The 21771-nt window shown below is 45.4% G+C and overlaps 1 long non-coding RNA gene across 1 annotated transcript in view; it reads left to right on the plus strand.

Annotated features, from left to right (window-relative positions):
• LOC123949150 overlaps positions 1 to 20251 on the plus strand; it is an 86160-nt gene extending 65909 nt beyond the window's left edge. Inside the window, exons 2-3 of the long non-coding RNA XR_006820028.1 lie at positions 5125 to 5202; positions 20127 to 20251. This is a non-coding gene — a long non-coding RNA (uncharacterized LOC123949150). The remainder of the gene's footprint in view (positions 1 to 5124; positions 5203 to 20126) is intronic.
• The last annotated feature ends 1520 nt before the right edge of the window (positions 20252 to 21771 follow it).

Genomic DNA, 21771 nt, shown 5'->3' on the forward strand with positions numbered 1-21771 from the left:
CTTCTCTTATCTAAACCTCATTTATTTCAATTAATTTCCCATCATTCTTTCTCTCTGTCTACAGTGTAATTTGGGTATCTCCCAGTTTTCTTTCAGGTAACGGTTCAAAGATCAAACATAAAAAGCTGAAGACTTGCCATTCTACCATCTAAGGCAATTTCAAAATCAACCGTTGCCCTCATGGGTTGCGGATGGGAATGTAAAATAGAACAGCCACTTTGGAAAACAGTGTGGTAGTTTCTTAACATGTTATATGAAAACTTAGTATATGACTTTAATCAATTTCACGCCTAGGAACTTACCCAAGAGAAATGAATATCCATGTCCACATAAGGACTTATGCATGAATGTTCACAGCAGCATTATTCAGAATAGCCAAAAAGTGGAAACCACCCAAAGGCCCATGAACTTGGGCCTTGGTGAATGGGTAGACAAAATGGGGTATATCCGTACAATCAGATACTACTCAACAACACAGAGAAATGGAATATTGGTATATGCTATAACACAGAATCTCAGGAACATGCTAAGTGGAAGAAGACCGACATGAAAGTACTCATATTGTATGATTCCATTTATATGAAACGTAAGAGAAGGTAGATTTATAGATATAAGGCAGAATAGGAGTTACCTGGGTTTGTGGGTGGGTAGGAGCCAACAATGAATACAGACAGGCTTGAGGGAATTTTGGAAAGTGAGTGAAACGTTTTAAGACTGGATTGGAATGAGAGTTGCCCAATTCTATACATTTACAGATCATCATTGAATTTTAGTTATAATGGGTAAGTGCTATTTCGTGTAAATTATACCTCAGCAGACCTATAAAAATGGTTGACATTGGCATCCTGTTATCTTCCTACTTTTATTTTAGTGATATTACAGTTTTAAAAATCTTCCCCACATAGTGTTTTTTTAAAAAAGTGTTTAATCACAGAATCTAGATTTTAACTTGGTTTCTTTCCTCTTCCACAACCCCCTGAGACCCTTCACCTTTATACCAATGGAGATATATTCAGACTATAGAAACTTTTTCTCCTTCAAACTAATTAAGCTCTGGTGACATCAGCTGTATTTGCAGTGCACCTGATTAAGGCCATGATGCTAATTAAATTCCTGAATGATTAGAAATGCAAATTACCAGACTTGGTTCTACAACAGGCATCGCTTGTAGGCTCCAGAACAGTAGAGGAAGTAGCCCACCTCATGTCAGGTAATGGAATACTTTTGAGTCTAACCTGAGTCTAATGGGAAAATAATATAAACTATAATAATATAAACCGTGGGGCAGTATATCATTGATAGAGGCTGCACGTTTCTAGGTGGCTCCTAACCACTTGAGCTCATTGAGAAGTACTATAGTGGGATAAGAAGGATCCCCCCACCCCAAGTTTTGGAGTATATGAAACAGAGTTCAAATCCTTTCTCTGACACTGGCCAGTGGTGTGATCTTTGGCTAATTATCTAATTTCTCTGAGCCTGTATCTTCATCTGTAATAGGGGATTCAGTTATCTATCTCAGAGGATTTGAGGGCTAATTCAATAAGGTCACTTATATCTCTGGGCCTAGCATACAGGAGGCATATAATAAGTAGAATATATTCATGGGATAGCTTAGATAAGCTGACTCTTCATTTATTTGACAAATCCTGAGTACCAACCATACATTTACTCCTTCCATGCAACAAATATTTACCATAGTCAACTTACTGTATTCCTGGTAATATTCTTAGTGTGCAGGATACATCAGTGAATTTAAAAAGACAAAAATCCATACCATAGCAAAGCCAAATTAGATAATATCTATACACATAATAAATAACTAGGTTTTATGATAGTCTACAAAGAGGTATATACTATGGAAAAAACCAAGGTGGGGGCAAGGAGGATCTAGAATGATGGAGGTAGGGGAGAGGATGGGTTGCAATTTAAGGCAGTGCAGGAGGAGGTCACTGAGTAGGTAAAGAATGAGCAGAGCCTTGGAAATGTAGGGAGCCAGCACTGAGCAGCAGATATCTGGGGAAGAGCCTAGGAGGCCTGGTAAACAGTGTGTACAAAGGTCCCCAGGAGGAACATACCAGACACCTTCAAGAAGTACCAAGGTGGCCTGTTACCATGGCAGACACTAGTTGTACAGCGATAAATGGAGCAGTCAGAACCGAGTTCAAATTCTGCCTCTGCCACTTACCAACTCTGATCTTTAGCTAATTGTTTAATGTCCCTGAGCTTATAGCTCTCCATTTATAAATGAGATTCGAATATCTAAAATCTATTTCAAAGGATTATCTGTCCCCAAGTATTGAAACATTTACTGCAAGTCATTTCTGAAGCTAGAATCTGCAGATTTTGCTTTAGCAGAACAGGAACTTCTGTTTGATTTCTGTCTGGTTCTGATCCATTTCATAGAATAGGGCCATCCTCTTGTCCTGAGCCTATTCCAGAACTCCAGCATGGTTGGTGAGGTATTGAGGAGGTGGGACTGGCAGGGATAGAAGTCCTGTTTGGAGACATAAAAAGCGATGAAGGAGATAAGCCTTAATTTATTCACTCAGCCAATAGATACTGAGTTTCTGCTGTGTGATAGGCATGGAGAAGAACCATGTGGAGTGTGTTAACGAGTTAGAAATACCAGGCTGGCTATAGGTTTTATATACATTTAAATATGTGTCTGCGTTTGCATGTATGTGTGTAGTTTATCAACTGTGCACCAAAGGTGATTCAGATGTTTCTGGAATGTTCATCAGAGACTTCAGGTGAATAATGCGTTGGAGGTTGAGATAACAGAGAAGGGACATGGTGGCTCCTTCAGTGTCGGTCCTCTTGAACTTGTCTCTTGTCTCTAGCTGGCTATGAGTGGTGTCACGGAAAGAATTCTGGATTAATAGTTGGAAGACATTGCTTAGATAGCCATCCCTTTACTTTTTAGCTGTTTTGTCTTGGGCTTGTCATTTTTTAACACCCCTGAGCTTTATTTTTTTTTCGTTTACATAATGGAAATAAAACTTCTGCATCATGTGCCTCCTAAAATGTCAAAGGTCCAATGAGGAAATGGATTTGAAATCATCTGATAAACTATAGAACGACAAGGTGAGGCAAGGTATAGGTCTTCACTAAAGAGAGAGGCTGATGGGAACTGGGAAATGGTCAGTTACCAAATGTGGGAAAGAACGGTTTTGGCATTTCTCCACAGAGTAGATATTTGGTGCTAATTTATGCACATTAGTGAATTTTGTGCTGCAGGGGGCCCCACTCCCTGGTGGGTGTGCCATCCGTGACAAAATCAAGAAAACCACATACCTTAATACTGTGATCCTTCCAGGCAGGGATGAGCCTGAAGGAGACAGGCTCTTGAGGGCCACCTACTTGGCTGACAGTTCTGCTTGAGAACACCCTGTGGAAGCCTAGAAAGTTAGATGAATAGTGAAAAACCTTACACCCCCCTCCCAAATGGTTAAGTTCATTTTTCACCCCTTTCACCAGCTTTCTAGTCCTCTGGGTTCTACATCCTGGGCATGTAGGAATATTGTCACTCCACGGTGAATGGTGGTGTTGGGCCCTTCTTTCTAGCCATCTGGGGTGGCTGAGAGTGAGAAGAGGAGAGTGGCGTACTTTCAGTGGGAGAAAAACACTTTCACGAGTCAAACTTAAGGCACGTTCTTGGAGAAAAGAGAATGATTAAGGAGAAAGGCAGCCAGATGCTCTGTAGAAGCACATGTCTGATCGTAGCATACGTTGAGGGTGGGCAGGAAAGCATCGCCAAATCTGAAGAATTATTGAACCCTCATTGTGGATAGGACTCAAGTAAACCATAGATTCCCGTGTACTTCTGGTCCCACCCTCCAGACTGCAAGGCATTCCTCAGGAGGGATTTTGCATTTTGTCTGTCTCCGACGCTCACCCTGGGGCTTGGTCTCCACAGTGTCTCCAGATGTGCTCTTGAATGGAATGGTGACACCAGCCCTTTCCACACACCAAGGCTGGCCAGGGAAGGAGGGGAGTCCCTGAGTCTTCGGTGGGTAATTTACCTCAGTGTTCTGTAGTTCTTGACATTTGGGGAAGATTTTCATTTAATTAAGAGATTAAAATATTCCTCTTCTTTGGTACCCATTAATTTTGAGTGTGCTTGTTGCATCAACAGTGGGCTAGAAATGGACCAGAAGGCAGAGCTTTTCAGGGGCTCTGTGACAGGCCTGGGATGGCTAGAGTAATTTACAAGGTGTTTTCTGAGATATGGATGGTTGTAACTTTCTCGTCATGGTAAAATATGAAAAAACAATTTTGATAACATTTAGACATTTCCAATTCTATTTGAACATTCATTGTATGGCTTCATCTATAATCTTCTTGACTTTGGTAAGGAGTTTTGGAGTCCTGAAAGTCTTTGAATGGTCTCCATCCCCAGAGTGTTCAGGGATAGCTACAAACAATCCACTTCCCCCTATTTACCTGTTAATATGTACTGGTGTCTTAAAAACAAAAACAAAAGAGGGTCCTGGTCTTAGTTCATTTATGTTTTGGTCATGATTTGTCATAAGTGATGCTCTTTGTTTGGCCTACAGTGTAAAATGTTAGGGATTTCTTTTTTCTGATTTAATTTGCTCTTATATTTTATATTTTTTATAATAATGTAAGAAGCATATGTGATTTTAATCTTTACATCTTAAAAATCAGGTATCAGGTACTCCTAAATAGAAAACGATTTATTTTACTGGAAGAAGTTTTAGAAAATCCATATTTATTGTCTTCCATAACATTTTATCACTATAAAAGTAATGAATAAAATTTAATTATTTGTATGCCTAAGTTTCAAATAGAATCTTCCAAATTCTTCCCAACTTACCCCGGTTACACAGTTATCATAATTTACTGTGTGTGTCATGACGTGAAAAAGTAGGCAACACAAGTGTAGATGATCCTTTTTAGCAACTTTTCGCCCAGTCTTTTGGACTGGATAGAAGGGGAGAGAAAGCTAATCTTGGAGGAGAGGACTTGGTAGAAGACTCCGAGATGTTATGTTCGCTTTTAAAGTTCCATTTGCTACAATAGTGAAATAAAGAGGGTAAGTTAAATTTCAGGATGTTTCACAATGATGGCCGCAGTCTGATGAGATTGGATGTGTTTTTGCAGATTCCTGTCTTGCCAGCTGGATCTCCCTTGCTTCCTCCAGGAGAGAGGGGGTTGAAAGAGCCAGCAGGAACTGAGAAGGTAAATGTCACTGCTTCTAGCCTGCCATATTTTGAAATTAAACATGGATTTAACAGATTTCAATGTGGCATAGTCATACAATTCATACAATTCATTAAACCACGTTTAAACGAAAAGTAAGTGATAACCCTCCCATTTAAGAATAATTGAGCAAGTGTTTTTATATTGAACTGAAACACTTCATCTATTGAATAATACACCCAGTATGGGAGTAAAAGCACAACATGGATCTGAAACTGACCTTAGATTACTCTTCCAGTTTGTTAGAAGTGTGGGCAAGGGATGCCCCCTTTTCTTCTTCGAGGGCTGGGGAGAGAGGTCAGGGCTGAGAAAGTGCACCTGCAGCTTTGAATGGCCCTCTTGGGGCAGGGGTGGGGGGCGGGGTCAGGGACAAGGCATGAAGTCTGTGGTCTCAGGGGTCAGGTTGCCATATTGAGTAAATAAAAATACAACCCATTCAATGTTGGGGCTATACTTCCACTAAAAAAAAAAAAAATGGTTTGTTGTTTACCTAAAATTCTAATTAAAGCGGGCATTTTGTCTTTAACTGGCAACTCTATGTGGGAGGGAGTTGCACGGAGAGGGATCTGGCAAGAATATCAAGAAAAGAGGGAGTCTACAGAGTGATGGGTAAATATTAGGGTAGGGGGTAGAGATAACATTATTTCTAGGTCATGTACTTAGAAGGAGATTTGTATAGAATTTCTAAGGAAGCACAGAAGCAAGGTCCTGGGTCAGGGAGGCCTTCAGATGATATCAGAACTGATGCTTGAAGACCAGAAATTTTCCATGGAAGGAAGATGCTGGGGGTTGAAGAAGGGTTTTCCAGGCAGAACAAAGCATGCGCAAAGGCACAGAGGGATAGAACAACACCAATATCCACCTCTGGGAAATCCTTCTTGTCCCACTTGGCGGGGGAGGGGCGGCATTTGTCCTTCCTTGCTTTGTGCTCTCCTAGCCCTTTATTGGAGACTGAATCCCCTTCTATTTTCTGCTGTTGAGACGTCTATGATGTGGGCCCCATGGAGTTGCAGGCGGGAGGTTATGGGACAGACCCAAGATCCATCATGTGCTGTCCTAGTTGGGCCGTTGCCGCCAACAGTGAACCTAGTTGAGCAGACCTCACTTTTTGCAGAAGATTGAGAAAAAGCACATGAAATGTTCCAACAATTTTCCAAGCAGTGCCCGATTTGATATGTATATGTACTTAAGCAAACATAGAGAATTGATGTATACGACATCAGAGCTGAAGTACCTAGGAGTGTTTCCCCACCAGAGAAGTAAAAATATGAAAGCTAGCCATTTGGAAATGGAAATCAAATTGGTTACATTCTCTAGGCTTTCTCCGCAAGCCGACCCACACTGCCTAAGTGTACGAAGTGATTTCTCTCTTGCACCACTCAGCAGGCGACTGCCTTTGAATGTTATTTTTCAGAGAAGAGGTTGTCCGGTATCTTGTGTGTGATGCTTTTATCCCTCTGCTTAGAAGCCTCACCTGCTTAAAGTTCTTCAGCGTAGGGTGCTGAGTACTCAGATAGATAGGATCGTGCTTTCTGCCCTTGGGGGCACAGAGGCTGAGGAGTTCGGGTGTGTGTGGAAAGGAAAACTTGCTGGCCGCCCTCTTCCCATGTCAGTGTGATTCAGAGGCGAGCTCACCCAGAGATAAGAACATCAAAAAGGTGGTTTCCCCTAATAGCTTTGAGACGTAAATAAATTTCCTTTTTATTTAAAAATGCTATTTTCCAGGGGTACCTGGGTGGCTTTATTGGTTAAATGGCTGCCTCTTAATTTCAGCTCAGATCATGATCTCAGGGTTGTGGGATCAAGCCCCAAGTTGGACTCCATGCTCAGTACGGTCCACTTGAAGATTCTCTCTCCCTCTCCCTCTGCTTCCTCCACCAACCCCCGCTTTCTCTCTCTTAAATACATTTAAAAAAAAAAAAACTTTAAAAAAATCCTGTTTTCCAGAGCTGTTTGAGCCAGAATAAGTGGTTTTTTTTGTTGTTTTCATTTTGTTGGTAGTGAGGAAGACTCTGTGGGGGATTTTACTTCACCAGCAGCTAAGGGTTCTGAGTGGTGGGAGCCTTTCAAGTCTAGGAGGGTTTATCTTGCCTCTGCACCTTCTTTTTCTCTTTCCTTCTCTTTGCGCATTTCCTCCAAGTGCTGGCCATCCAAGGATGGACTCAGACTTCTGAGGACCTACCTTGGCTTTTCCTTACCTGAGAAAGAGCCCATATCTGGCTCTGTACTCCATCTGGGAGCCTAGAGAGCCTTGCAGAGAGCCTGGTCTCCTTTGCCTTTCCTGGCCCTAATGCCTCCCTTCCAGGAGGAGTGAATACCATGCTTGCTTTCTCGGGGCCCACTGAGGGTTGGTTTCTGCTCTCCTGCGCCACCTGCTGTAACCAGCTCCAAACGCAGCCTTCCTCGTCTCCAGCCCCAGGCCCCCAGCAGGAGCCAGAGCCAAAATCTCAGACCAAGCAGATGTTACTGAGACTGCCAGCTTTCTGTCCTGGTCTTATCTGGACTCCCTCCACTGGCTCTCTAGATCAGAATCCCAAATGTCCCCAGATGACTTGCATCAAGTCACGCAGACCCTGAGCTCCTTGGCCAGAAGGAGGGAGCCTGCCAGTTTGGGGGTTGGTGACCAGCAACTCCTGCCAGGTTCCTGAATATGTGGTCAGGGGAGGCCAGCCTCTGCCTGGCAGTGAAAATGCAAATGAATTTTTTTCACAATGTCAATATACACATGGCACTTGTCCTTGAATGGGCTCTCCAACACGTCTCCAACATGTTCCCTGATTGGGCCACTAGTTTTTTCGCAATTTGCTCAGGAATTAGAAACTTTGCTTTGTTTTTTAAGCACCCTGGACTTTTCTGTGTTCTCAAAACTTGGTGATTCTAACCAAGGGACCACAAAAAAAGTAGGGTGCTCCTTTTTATTAGCTAAACTAAATACCCTTCCCCTTATTTCCTATTCTAGGTTGAAATGCTCTTGATATGGGACTTAGGCATTTGTTTATTGACCGTCATTACAGAGTCTGGAACACAGTAGGTTTTCACGAGAGCTTGTTGGAAGTCCTTTTCTATTTGTCTGTTAAATGTAAGACCTGTCAGGCCTGAGACTCAGATAGTTCATTCCTGATTTAAGCCTGAAAAAATAAAGCTGGCTTGGTAGAAAGAAGTGATGAGTGATAGTAGTGATTTCTACTATTACTCTGACAAGAACAAGGATGTAAGCAGCTGCTGTCTCCTGAGGATAGAAAAAGTAGCAAGGTATGTGTGCAGGAGACAGTCAGGTTAGATCTGAGATAGAACTTCCTGAGAAGTTACAGTATACTTGTATAAAAATACAAAGGAGGGTTTATCCCAGCAACTAGTCTAGAGATAGATACACACCTGTTTAGTTCAGTAAACATGTACTGAATTCCTAATTATGTCAGCACCATACTGGAAGCTGGAGTTAGAAAGATTAATAAAGTCCACTCCCTGACCGGGGGGAGAATGAGACAAATAGATAGTTTCAATGTCATTTCTTCAATCCTAGGAAAGACGTGCACCTGGGCTGTTGTGGGTGCATGATGAAGGGGCACTAATTCAAGCTATGTAGTCAGGGAAGGCTTCCTGGAACAGGTAATATTTATACTGAGTTTTACCATCAGGTGAGAGATATCTAGATGAATAAATGCAGTCAGTGGGTGGGTAGCTAAATTAATAGATGTAGAAACATCTTTAGATCATAGAAAATCCTTTCAGTTGTTCCAAGTTGAGTCATCTGGGAAATGCTGTTGTCCCATAAGAAATGTCTTATAATCCTGATGGCAAAAGGGGGGCTTGGTTTTCTTTTCCATGTTTGACTTGTCACCTTATTGGGACAGGCTTTCATGGATTTAGGAGGTTGGAAAAGGTAAAGGAGGGAATCTTGTTTTCCTCTGGCTCCAAGGGTCGTGATCCTTCAAGCAGCCTGTCTGCTCCAGGGCACATTCAGAGCTGATACGTCCATGATTCTTCAGATCCGATGTGTTTGGGGGCTGCCTGCAAAGCCGTGGGATCCAGGAGGCCACATGGAAGAAGGCTAGGGCTGAGGCCTGCCTGCTGGATCAGAGAAAAGAAACAGACTGCTACCTAGAAACTCTCTCAGCAGCTACTTTCTGAATCACCAGGCCCCATTGTACAGATGGGAAAACTGAGGCCAACGCCCAGTGGAGCTGCCTCCCAGGTCCTAGGGAATAAGAGGCAGCTCCTGTGTATTCATTTAGCTTCTTGTTTCTTACTAATGTGTTGCAGCAAATACCTCAGGGTGGGAACCTGTGAGAGGCCTTTTTCCCAGAAAGAAGTGCTTTTGAAATGGCAGGCCAGTCAGTACTGGCCTGTTTCCAGTGGATACCCTGCATATTGGGCTGGCGTGGTGGGGTGGGGGTTCCCAGCCTCCTCCAGGGAGGTCATTCAATCCCAGCCATGGCAGCTGGTGTCCTCCATGCCCTGGACCACCATCAGAGAAAGGAATTCGAGGGAACACAAAGAGTGCTGCCCATGGCTGCAGACCTGAGCCCTCCACGCCCACTTGCCCGAGGCGGGCCCCAGTGGGGCTGGTGCCAGGCGCTGTGCCACTTCCCCGCCCCTTCCTGGGCCCCTCGGCTCATCTGCTGGCTTTCAGAACTGCAGCCCTCCTCAATGGGTCTTTGTGTGCGCCCCAGGAGCTGGCTCCGAAGAGCCCTGATCGAAATGCTGGACAGAGATGTCTCCTCTGGATCCAGGCGTAGCTCGGCGCGGTGCCCGTCTTGTGGGAGGCGGGCCTTTCTTATGCCGCCGTGTTGCTCCAGATCTGGGACTGAGCCGGGACCCTGACAAAGGGGGGAAATGTTCTGCACCCCTGCACAGAGGGGTCATCGGCAGGGCCACGGGGATGCGGGGGGATGCCAGCGCTTTGGTCGGCTCCCCTGAGCTCTCTTTGCCATTCGCTCTCTTTGCTCCGTCGCCCCCAGAGATGTCTGTGGTGATGTGAGTTCCAAGAGCCTCCGTTAAGTGAACCCTCTCTATGTGCCAGACATCGTGCGAAGGGTTTTATTTAGCCCGTTGTATCAACCCTTCCCTGCAATCCTGTGACATACATCGTCTTACTACCCCATTTTACAGGTGAGGAAACCAAGCTTGGAGACATGAACCTGCACTGGCAATTCTTTTTTTTTTTTTTTTTTTTTAAGATTTTATTTATTCATTTGAGAGAGAGAAAGCATGAGTCGGGGCAGGGGGGAACAGAGTGGGGAGGGAGAAGCAGACTCACTGCTGAGCAGGAAGCTGGACACAGGGCTCCATCCTAGGACTCGGAGATCATGACCTGAGTCGAAGGTGGAGGCTTAACCATCTGAGTCACCCAGGCGGCCCTGCACTGGAAATTCTGAACACAGATTGGGTGGGCCTCTCCCAAGGAGCGTAGCTTCCTCCTTCTAGCCCTCAAGGTATCTCTTCCAGACGGGAGTCCGTAAGGCCTCTCCATGCTTGGCTACCTGAGAAAGCACCGTGCTCCAGGGCGCTGGCAGACTCGGGAGACCCCCAGGAAAGCAGATTCTGGTTCTGGCAAAATGCAGACAGCCTCCTGGCCTTCCAGAAGGCGGGCTGTGTTTACACTGTCATCCCTTTGTGCTTTTTTTTTTTAAACCAAGAATAACATTTTGTTTTATAAGATAAGAGAGGCTATGGATGTCAGGAAAAACTCGGGGGTACAGTTACATCCAGAAAATTTTGCTGAAGGTCCCTACCCTCCTGCCCAGGAGATAACATGGTGCATGAGGGCCAGAGCATGGGATTCCTTTCAGGAGCTGGTGCTCCCAGCTGGTCTGCCAACCGCACTGCTCTGGCCTTGCGTCCTGCCGTGGTGTTGGGGATACGAATTAACTCCAGGTGTTGGGCTGTGTGGCATTCTGGTCAGGTGGAAATGTAGGCACAGGTTTTGGTTTTATTTTTTTCTCTGGAGATAGTTATGATGGTAATGATAACCTCTATATTCACCTACCTCACCTCTCATACATCTATGGCAGGGCTGGCTACCCTGAGAGGTGGGATCTCTACCTTTCTTATGGAGCCAAACTCCGTGATTCTTTTGAGGGATGGAAATGTTAACCATGGCTTTAAGAACCGCTCTGTTACCTAAGCCAAATGGCCAAGTGGGAAGGGCTGTGTTAATCCATTTGCATAGAGGCTATGAGCAATCTGTAGTAAAGCAAACACACAAAAACAGTAGGAGAAACACGGGTTAGGTCTTAAGAAGAACTTCCCAACTGCACAATGTGTTGAGATAATCAGGCAAGATTATAAGATCGCCTCTAGAGTTTGTGTTTTTTGTTTTGTTTTGTTTTGTTTTTGCTTTCTAGGCTAGAATGATTGTAGTCCATACAACTTCTGGGGACTGGGGAAAGAGTCTCATAGGCCTTATGTAAAGGGAGCCCCCTTTGGGTTGATCTTCCCCACATGAAAAGAAACTCTAGAACTGGGATCCTCAGAATTGTGTGTGATATGCTGTGTTCCACCCCTCCCTGTGAAGGGTTAATGTCTGCGGCCCCCCACTAGTGCACCGGACCCAGAAAGGGCCCTGTTGTAAGGATGGGCAAAGTGACGGATTCACTGTTCCGTGCACCATTCTCCAAGTTGCTTTTTGTGAGCCTTTATGCATTGCTCTGATGTCCGCTCTGTTTCCTTGATTCCTCCATTAAACCATTGCTATCATCACGGATTATTATTAGAGTCTAATGGTGGTGATATATGATAAATACTTATGGGTCAAGTAACGGATCTGTAAGGGCAGCAGAGGAATACCCATCATAGTCAAGATAATAGTCTGTAGATGACGAAGTCCCTAAGATGTAGGGCGTTGCACACACGAGTCACAAACGTCCCTTTGTATGTCACCATTCTTTGGTGTTTTCCTTGGGAGCCCCTTGTTTCTTCTTGACTTTACTAGTCTCATTTCTGAGAGTGGAACTCACTATTTAAACAACTGTTAGAGGTAGCAGATGCAAGAGCCTGAGAGATAACTTAGGGGAGATGTCGGAAAGGACTCCCTGGTTGTGGCGAGGAGCATATATGGGAGAGAAACCCATGTGGGTAGCACAATACAGTCCACCTCAGGTGCGCGGGCTCCATGAAGGGGAGAAGTTTTCTGGATCTTCGTCCTTTTTTCACAGAGTAACATGGGAGTCAGTGGACAACTTAATCTTTATGAACAAAGCTGGCCATTCATTTTCTGGACTTTGGTCAGTAGGCAGTGCAGAGTCACTGTGTTTGGACTCTGACCAGTGGGCAACAGATCTTCACCAAGAGTGTTTGAACGGAAGAGTGTCAGGATCGGGGGCATTCATTGGGAAGGCTAAACTGAAAGTCGCACGTAAAATGGATTACGGTGGGTAGATACAATTACTGGGAAACCAGTGGGAAGAGATAGCAAAAGCCCAACAGAGAAAACATGAGAACTTCACCAAGGACAATTGCAGCAGGAATAAAAGAAAGGGATTAATGCAAGAAGACGTGGAGGAAGAGTGGTCAGAGCTTGGCAACTCAGCAGCCACAAAGGAGGGCTCGGCCAAGGGAAGAATGAAATGTGCCACGGTCACTAGCAGAGTCCCCAGGGAGCCACTGGGCGCTTGTCCAATGGTGGGGGATGGGGGGAGTAATTGGAAATTCTGTGTTTTTCTTGCTGAGAAAAAAGGAGGGATCAGCAGTGGCCTGTTAGCAGTGCATACTTACCCCCATAACCTATTATAATGGGTGGAATGGGTCCTTGATAAAGGGTGGGTCAAGATCAGAAATAGCGTGTTGGACACAGGTTTGCATTTCCACGATGGGCGAAGCCATTGTGTGGATTCCCTTGCTGCTGCTATGCCGCCACTCTTAATGGGGATGATATCTAATACTTCACTTGCTTTCTGTTAGTGGGGCTCTCTGCACACAGAAGTGCAGAGAATTCCACAAAGAACTGAGAGGAAAACATTTAACAGAAAATGCCATGGCAACATCCCGCATGAGCAACAATATCAGGTGACTTGTACTGTTTTAAATTCCTCCCCCTTTCACTTTTCTCGTCACCATTTCCCGACTCATAAATCCAGGGCTCTGATGCCAGATTTCCTTGGCTTTAACAGTGAAGTGAGGAATGACTTGCAATTAAGTTCTGTGTTCACTGCTGTTCTGCCACCTGAAGACAGAAGGCCTTGGGAGGTGGAATGAACGTTGGCATCTTACTGGGCTCCACAGTTAGAGATTGTAGCATGGGAACAGTGGGCATGTCCCCAGGGCCTCTCAGATAACCTGGCGGCACATTCTTTTATGCTAACTTCAGGACAAGAAAGAATATTCTTTGGATAGACAAAACCCAGATAACTAAAGCTCTTTCTTTAAAAGAAAATCCTTTAAAGGGGAGGGGAGGTTCCTCTTTCTATGATCCAGGTTGGTTTCTGGCCAGGGAAATCCCCTGAAAATGAACAGCTTATGAGGGTCTAGCTTCTTTTTCTCTTTCCTTTTTTTTTAATTTAATTTTTTCAGTATTCCAAGATTCATTGTTTAGCTGTCTTCTTAATTAAAGACAAGAGATCTGACACTTCTCATACCCCATTTGGTTTTCCACCTTGAAATCTGCCTTTAGCCCAAGATGGTCTTTCTTTCCTTGGTTGAAAATGGTCGGATCTACCCTTCATTAACTGATACAGGAAAACTAAGCATCCCTATAGTTAAGTCAGGCAAAGTTCTGTCTGTAAAAGTTCCTCCAAAGCACAGGATTGTGGTTCCTTCCCATTGCCAGTCCCCAGGGGGTCCTGGAGCTTCTGAATGAAACAGAGCTGGGGCTCCCAGGGAAGCCCACTCCTATGAGGGGAGCCAGCATTAACCTTCTTGCTTATAAGGCCAGGCTTTTGGATAAGGGCACTGAAGCCCGCTCAGGTTCCTCCAACATATTTACCCATCTGAGAGTGAGCTTTGCCCTGATTCCTTTGTCTTCTAAATTAAAAAATGGTGGGTTTGATCTCAGAACCTTTTGTTTCTGTTTGCGTAAGAAAGTTCAGTACTGGATGCCTGCTCTAGATATCTCTGGACATGTGCGAGTCATCTTGGCCTGTAGGAGCAGTTCAGCTTTTCCTTTCTCAGAGACTCTGTTTTTCCAGTCTGAGAATACCTTCGGACTCAGAGCGTGAACCTACAGTGCTCTTGCCTTCGTTAACCGTGAACTGATGCCAAGAATTGAGGACACACTTCTGTAATCATTCCATTGTTCTTCCTGTTGTTGGAAGGCTGCTTGGCTGGTCTTGCAGGCACCTCTCAGAAGCAGTCAGTTCTCAATGATCTGCACATGGATTACATGCTTTGTGAATTATTCATGGATAATTTTAAATTCCAAACGGGCTGTGGCACTGCTTGACATGCTTCCATTAAGAGATTCCTCAATGTCCTCCTTTGAGCTAGAGATACCTAGGGAATGTGATGCATTTTGATATTAGCATAATACAAAATAAACCAGGACCCAAACTTATTGAAAAGCCATCCTATAAAAATCTGCAAATCAGGAAAAAAAGCAACTTTAGAGCAATTCCCGTGTGGAACTGGATTATTTCTGCCTAAAAACATCCTTCCATGATTACATATGGCCCGTCATTTCTATACCGACTCTGTCTTCCTTCCCAAACCAGAACTTACAAAAATGTAATTGCAATGTTATGAGAGGGTATTGACACATATAAATTCTTCTGCCAACACTAGATCCCATGAGGCTTGCACTAAAAGCTTCCCTAGCCCTTTCTCAAAACAGTCTTCAAGGGAGCTGACTCTGAGCCATCTTGTCCATCTTCGATAGCATGAAACCCAATCAAGCAATGTAAATCCAAAGTGAAAATTGTTTGTGCCTCCTCCCCCCTTTGGTAAAAGTATCCCATGCTTACTCCACCTAAAAGTGGAACGTGCCCTTTTTGTGTGCAGAGACTGCCCAAAGTGGGCCCCCTGATCTTTCCAGGGAGGAAATGTAAGCAGATCCCTGAAGAAACCACTCGGCTCAGCAATTTTAGGGCTTGTTGTAATTGGCCTGGCCTAAAAGAACTCAGCAAACTGCGTGTGTGCCAAGGAAAATGCAAATGCTTCCCTGAAACAGGCGTTTAGGGTGGGTGAGAGAAGAAGGCTCATCTGTGAACCCATGAGAAAAGCAAGACAGACAGAAAATTCAGGAAATCAGAGAGGCTCCTTAGGGACCATTTCTTTCACTTAGCCACGGGTGGTGGCCACACCAACAGAACTGGTCAGACCAGGCAGGGCGAGAGAGGTCGAATGGGGAAGATCTTGAGTAGGAGGCGTTCTTCTTCCATCATGAGTCTCGCTATTTCCCTTGAGACATAGAGCTGGTCTTCTTGCCCAGTCTGGCTCCCTGTGGATTGCCTCCATGGTCCCCTGCTGGGCTCAGCATCCACCACCATCCTCTGGAGCCCGGGAAATTGATGGGGGTACTGCCTACTCCTGATTCTCTATGGCTTCTCATGTCTCTTTTCTGTAAAAACTAGAAACCCAGTTTTGTATGTCTGCTATTTTTCTCCACAGCGCCCTGGAATTCTCTCTAGTTTCTTTTATGTTTGGCTGCCCTCTCCTCATTCCTCTTTATTTGTGACCTCCATGAGATTGGGCCCCCGTCGTCCCGACTGCATTCCTAGTGCTTACCATGGCCGTTGGCCCATAGTAGTTACTAGGCAAACGACTGTTAATTGACTAATAGTAATTCAGATTACTATGGGATATTTGACGTGATTTCTTAGTAGCATTTTATTTCTATTTCTGTGACATAGCTGAGCATATGGGAGGTGTTTAGTCAACACTGGACAGATTCAGGTTTTTCTGATGAAAGAACAGTCTTCCACAGCCAAAAAGGTACTCTTGACTGCCCTCCTCTGAAAAATGAGCTAGTCAGGGTCAGCTGGGTGGCTTAGTTGGTTAAGCACCTGATTCTTGATTTCAGCTCAGGTCCTGTTCTCGGGGTCATGGGATCAAGCCCCCAGGCGGGCTCTACTCTCATTCTCTCTCTCCCTCTCCCCCTGCCCTTCCCCCTGCTCTCTCTCTCTCTCTCAAATAAATAAATAAAATAAATATTTTTTTAATAAAAGAAAAATGCGCTAGTCAGAGAAATGGAGAAACCAAGTCCTGTGATGAGTCGAGGTTCCTTGCTGCCTCTTGCACTCACATCTTTTCTGGGCCTAGGTCTTCCTTCCCCTCATCATGCAGCCTTACCCCCACCTCTCACCATCTCTTGAGACCCAAGTGGTCTTGGAAGCAGTGGTCTTGGACCAGCTCTTGGACCTCCCCGGAGGCTCTCTCTTCACTTCTTCCAACCTTTAAATTTCCCTTACCAATCTCCTGTTTCTCTTTCCCCCTCCATCCCTAACCTCCACGTCCTTTCCCTCAACCATTTCATGCCCTCTGTCCCCTCTACTCAAACACAGGTGCATTCTTGAACGCGCTGCTTTTCTCATCTGCCACCCTCACCAGCTTTCCACTTGACTTGACAGCCCTGTCCTGGGTCCCAACGTGCAAGCTCTTCCAGACACAGGCCGCCTGTCAGGACTTCAGAGCTCATGGTACTTCTTCTTCACCCACAGTTTTCACCTTGTTTAGTTATCTTGCCTCTAGTCTTCCATCTCCCACCTTGTACTGGAAGGCTTGCACGCACATGCAAAAGACAGTATAACACACAACAATTTCGCCTGCGCTTTTACCAGTAGTGTGTAGAATTAGAGGTGATATTTTAACTAGAGATGATATTTTAAAAATTTACTCTAATTCTGACTTTTAGAAATCCTGATTCACTTTAGGTTCTGTATTTATATGAATGGTACCATTTTTCTTTTTCCGTGTTTCCTTGACTTGCTGGTGCATTCTGAATGTGTACCTTTTGCTTACTCCACATTAGAATGTCCTGTGATGAAATTAGCTTTGGAGGTGGCGTTCAAACCAAGATCAGGTGGTATTCAACTGGGGAAGATGTGCAATGAATTCAAACAGGAGGGGTGAGGGCGTCCAACAAGACGACTTCTAAACCTCTTTTTTAAACCTGAGATTCTCCTTAAACTGAACAGAACGTAGGAGTTTTACCGTTGCCTTTGTGTTGTCCCCTCTACGGAAGGGCATTTGCCCCACCTAGGAGGTGCTTAAATACTGGAATTAGCTGAGACACTGAAAATAAACAGTGCTGTTCGAGGGAGAAAGAGGACAAGGCAGCAAGGCCACTCTGGATGGAGGTGATCTTTGAACATATTAGGTCGTGAGATCCCTCCATAGGAGTCGAATGCTTTGTGTGTGGATTGCATATGTTTCTTTTGTCCAGCTTTTCCTTTCAGGCCTCAGGTTGATCATAGAACTAGAGGGATCCCCAAAGGTGGTTGCAGTCCCATAGGTCTGTGTGCATGGCCCCCTCTCCTTGACCAAAGAACTTGCTCTTCTAGCCTTCTCCAGACAGAAAGTGATCTTTCCAGTCTAGGGTTGAGCTAGCTGAATGTTTTCCTTCTAGTGAGTCAAATAGCACTCTCTTTGAAATTTCTCCCCATTGGTTCCAGTCTATTCCCTGACGCTCAGCAGAGCAAAATCCCATCCCTTTTCTGAGAGCCCTTTGGACAGTAGAGGACAGCCATTATTTCTGATCTGGAGTTTTACCTTCATCTGCCCGAACACTTCCAGTGTTCCCAGTTCCTCATGACATGATTTCCGGTCTTTTCTATACTCTGGTTCCTCTCCTTTCAGTGGACTCCATTTTGTCTAGCACAGGGTCAGAATGGGGTGCTCTGGCCAGCCATAGCAAGACTCTTTCTCACTCCATCTATCCTCCTGTTTGTTCTCCAGCCCCTGACATGGTGCCCATCACATGCCCAACCCCATGGTATGTTCTCCTTGAACAGAATCTCCAGGCTTCTACTCTATCCTTCACACCATTCCTATCCCCCAAAGCCCTTAGTTCTAGATCCATCTGCATGAAAGGGATTTTTGTTTGTTTGTTTTTGCAGCTTTCCTTGAATTCTCCAAATCCTCATTGCTGTTTTATACTTGACTTGAGTTTATAACGAAGTTTAAGTGTCTCCGGGACTGGTTGCTTTTTTTCCTATTTAGCCCAGAGCCCAATATAGGTCTGAGAAACAGATCTTGAGTCTGTGATCAGGAACCATATCACGAATCAACTTATCATCCTCCTCCTTTTGGTGGCACATAGCTCCTGTTGTCTCGGGTGTTTGTTTTGTCTTTATGCCTCTAGTGTCTGCATTGCTTATGGAAAAAGAGCCCGTGAGGAAGGTTTTTAATACATGGAGATTTATGGTTTTATTCCAAGCTCGTTCTCCCCGCGTGACTCAGTACAGAGCTGCCACCAACATCAAGGAGCGAGTGGAATTTAGTAGGGATCAGTGGGAAGCAGCTTGAGATTGGTTTGCTGAAACTAATATGGGATGCTTTCGGTTGACCCCCCCGGCCAGAGTTCCCTTGCCAGGACAACTAGAAGAGTCGATGAGGCAATGTGATATGGTGAGAAGAGCTCTCGGCTTAAACAGATTTAGGTCTGATCCCTATCTCTGCCACTTATTTCATGGTCTGTTAATCACTGTGACCTCAGTTTCTCCGTCCATAAAATGGAGTTAACCTAACCTCACATCCAAGGTCTCAGACCTGGTATGATGGTGGAATGACGTCACGGGTCACAACCCACATGGTGAGCTCTGGCCAGGGCGCTGCTGTCCTTCTTTAGAGTGTCTTTATTCCATCCCCACTGCCAGTCCCTGGTTCTGGGAAAATAAGGAGCCCAGTAACAACCCCAATAGGCCATTGGTTGTTTTGACATTCTACACGATGACGAATTCTCTCCTGCAGGCTGTCTGGGACTTTCTATCTATGTCATACCCAGCACACTGTCCTCATGGCTGGGGAGTCAGTCAGTGCTCCTAATCGTGCCGCTCATGGCCCTGCACTGGGGAAGGTCAGTGAGCATCATTTCCCGTTCTCTCCAGAGACAGAGCATATAGTCTAGACACACTGGGCAGGGGGAAGGCAGAAAAGCTAAGCCCTTCACTTCACTGACAGTTTTCCTAGTGCCTCGGACACTTTACTTGGCTATGTGAGCCTCTGGTTCTGTTTGCAGAAAGAGTAATTAATATATTTGATATCCTACCTGCCTGCCAAGGTAGAAGAGAATGAATGAGACTGTTCTCTCTGGAGAAAGTTACTGTTTGGACATACATTGCTTCCATCAAGGTGGGGAGCAGTAAATTGCCAGGTTCCAAAAGGCTGTGCACCCACACTGGGGAGAGTCCCGGAGGCTGGACCTTCACTCTGCTCAGCGGATGGAGACCACGCCTGTCTCTGCAGAACAGCCCCGTGTGAATGTCTGACTTTATGATACATTTGTGCCAGTGAGGGAATTGGACATGAGGCGGAGGCAAATGGTTGCCAATCACCGCTTCCCATACAGAGCCTACGCTGTGCGAGCCCATGACTCATGCCACACTCACCTGGACTTAGAGCTATCTCCAGGTACAGAGAGCTCTGTCTCCCCCAGAATATTCCCCTGATGAATTACGGAGGGTTTCAGCTCTGCACTTCACACAGAGACACAGAGGCCCTTCTTCCTGGTGGAGCCTGACTCCCCCCCACCCCCACCCATGCGTGCACTCTTGCTCTTGGCCCTCCTCCCTCCAAGGCTCCAGCCCAGCTGTGTCCTGCCTTGCCATGCCCCACATCTCCCACAAGGGGGAGCCCCCGGAGGGCAGTGGAATTTTGGAAGCTGAAGTTTTCTCCTGTCCTCTGATTTTCGCGCTTGACCCAACTGTGAGATTTCTTTGTTGCAATGTTGGGGTCTGAAATAACACTTCTGGAGGCTGCCGCAGAGCACCACAGCTGATGCCATCTTGTATTGTTTGTTATTAATTACCTAGCATGATCCACAAAGAAGGAAAAGTAACAAAGAGCTTGAAGACTTTCATGGCTCCCAGGCCCTGGATGGAGGCAGGCGGCCTCAGACAGACAGAACCAAGGAGGTGCCCGTGACTGCACAGCCCAGGTAGGTGCCCGGGAGAGGACGATGGAGGGGCTCACGGGAGTTGGGGGGTGAATGTCGAGAGGCACAGAGCCCCCTGATGGTGGGAGGGTGGGTGAAGTAGATGAGGGGTAGTCAGGAGAGATTAAGGGGGTAAAGGCAGTGCAGAGAGACTGAGGGAGAGCAGAGGGAGGAGCCCCCCAAAGGAGTGCAAAAGAACAAAAATGTTCCTCGGATGTGATGTGAAAGGCTGACTGCAGAGCCGGAGCCGGAGAGGGAGGGTTTATGAACTGACTCAGAGACTTAAACTAGTTTGAAGTTGGTTCCAACTCTGCCGCCCAGAAACTTCACAGGACAGGAGAGGCCGAGTCTGAGAGCCGGTGCTCAGCTGCCCAAGAAGATTCAGAGTGAGTCGGTATATGCCTGAAAGTCCATCTAAGCCCAGGCCTTGTGTGTCATGTAGCCACACCCACTCCGGACTCTGGACTTTCTAAACTGGAAGGAATTCTGGTCTGATGGCCTTTTCAGGTTCTCTCTGCTCCCAGCTACTGTCTCAGACGGTCCCCTTCTTCCCCCCAGGCTCCCGCAGTCGCTCTGGGTAATGGACCAGGAGTCAGAAGTGCTCACTCTGCCACTTAGCCAGATAAGCTTAAGCAAGGAGACGTTGGAATCCCCTTTTTCTTTGTCTATAAAAGGGAGATAATAATACATTACTGATGAGCCTTATAGGATTTTTCTGAGGATTGAATAAGTAAGATAATGTGAATAAATGCTCCTAATAGATTATAATTGCTAGCTAAATAAAAGATGGCATTAATAATAATTAATCAGTTAATATACCCTTACGCTTCTCAGTGGGGTGTTTTCCTACTGAGCTTTGGAGGAACGTGCGTATACTATTTGTGGGAAAATTTAAGTACATGATCCCTAATTGCCATATCACTTTTTAGAGTAACCTCTTTGGCAGTTAAGTGGGAAACTTTGTGTTCTTTCTCTTTTAGCCACCTTCAGACATTCTCTTTCCCTGGTCTCAGCTCCACTTTCCTAGTTCGCAAACATGCAGATAATGATTGATGGTGTCTGCTTGGCTATCTGGACAAGGGATTTGTCTGTGTCCTCGACACTGTGCTGCTGGCGTAAATGTCACAATGTGTCTCAGGCACCTGATCAGGCTTGACTTGGAAGAAGCAAGTAGGAGGCCGTATTTATAATCCCATTGCCATATTCCCTGCCTGGAATGTTCTTTCCAGACTACTTGTTACTTATTCATTAAAATATCTCAGATGGGAAAATAGGGTCTATGCTCTGGGTCAGGCTCTTTCCGTCAACCTACGAAGGCTGGAGTTGGCTTTGGTACCTGTGGACACATTCACCCTTTCTTTGGGTTCCAGAAGTGGCGTGGTGTATGAGGAAGGTAGTGTGGACCGTGGATAAATCCTTGACCTCCCTGAGCCTTCTCTTTCCATCTATCACATGAAGTTGCTACTACCCTTTCTTACTGCATCCAACTGGCACACATGAGATTACACCTAACACTCCAGAAG

The sequence above is a fragment of the Meles meles genome, chromosome 8 (assembly GCF_922984935.1).
Source record: "Meles meles chromosome 8, mMelMel3.1 paternal haplotype, whole genome shotgun sequence".
NCBI lineage: Eukaryota > Metazoa > Chordata > Mammalia > Carnivora > Mustelidae > Meles > Meles meles.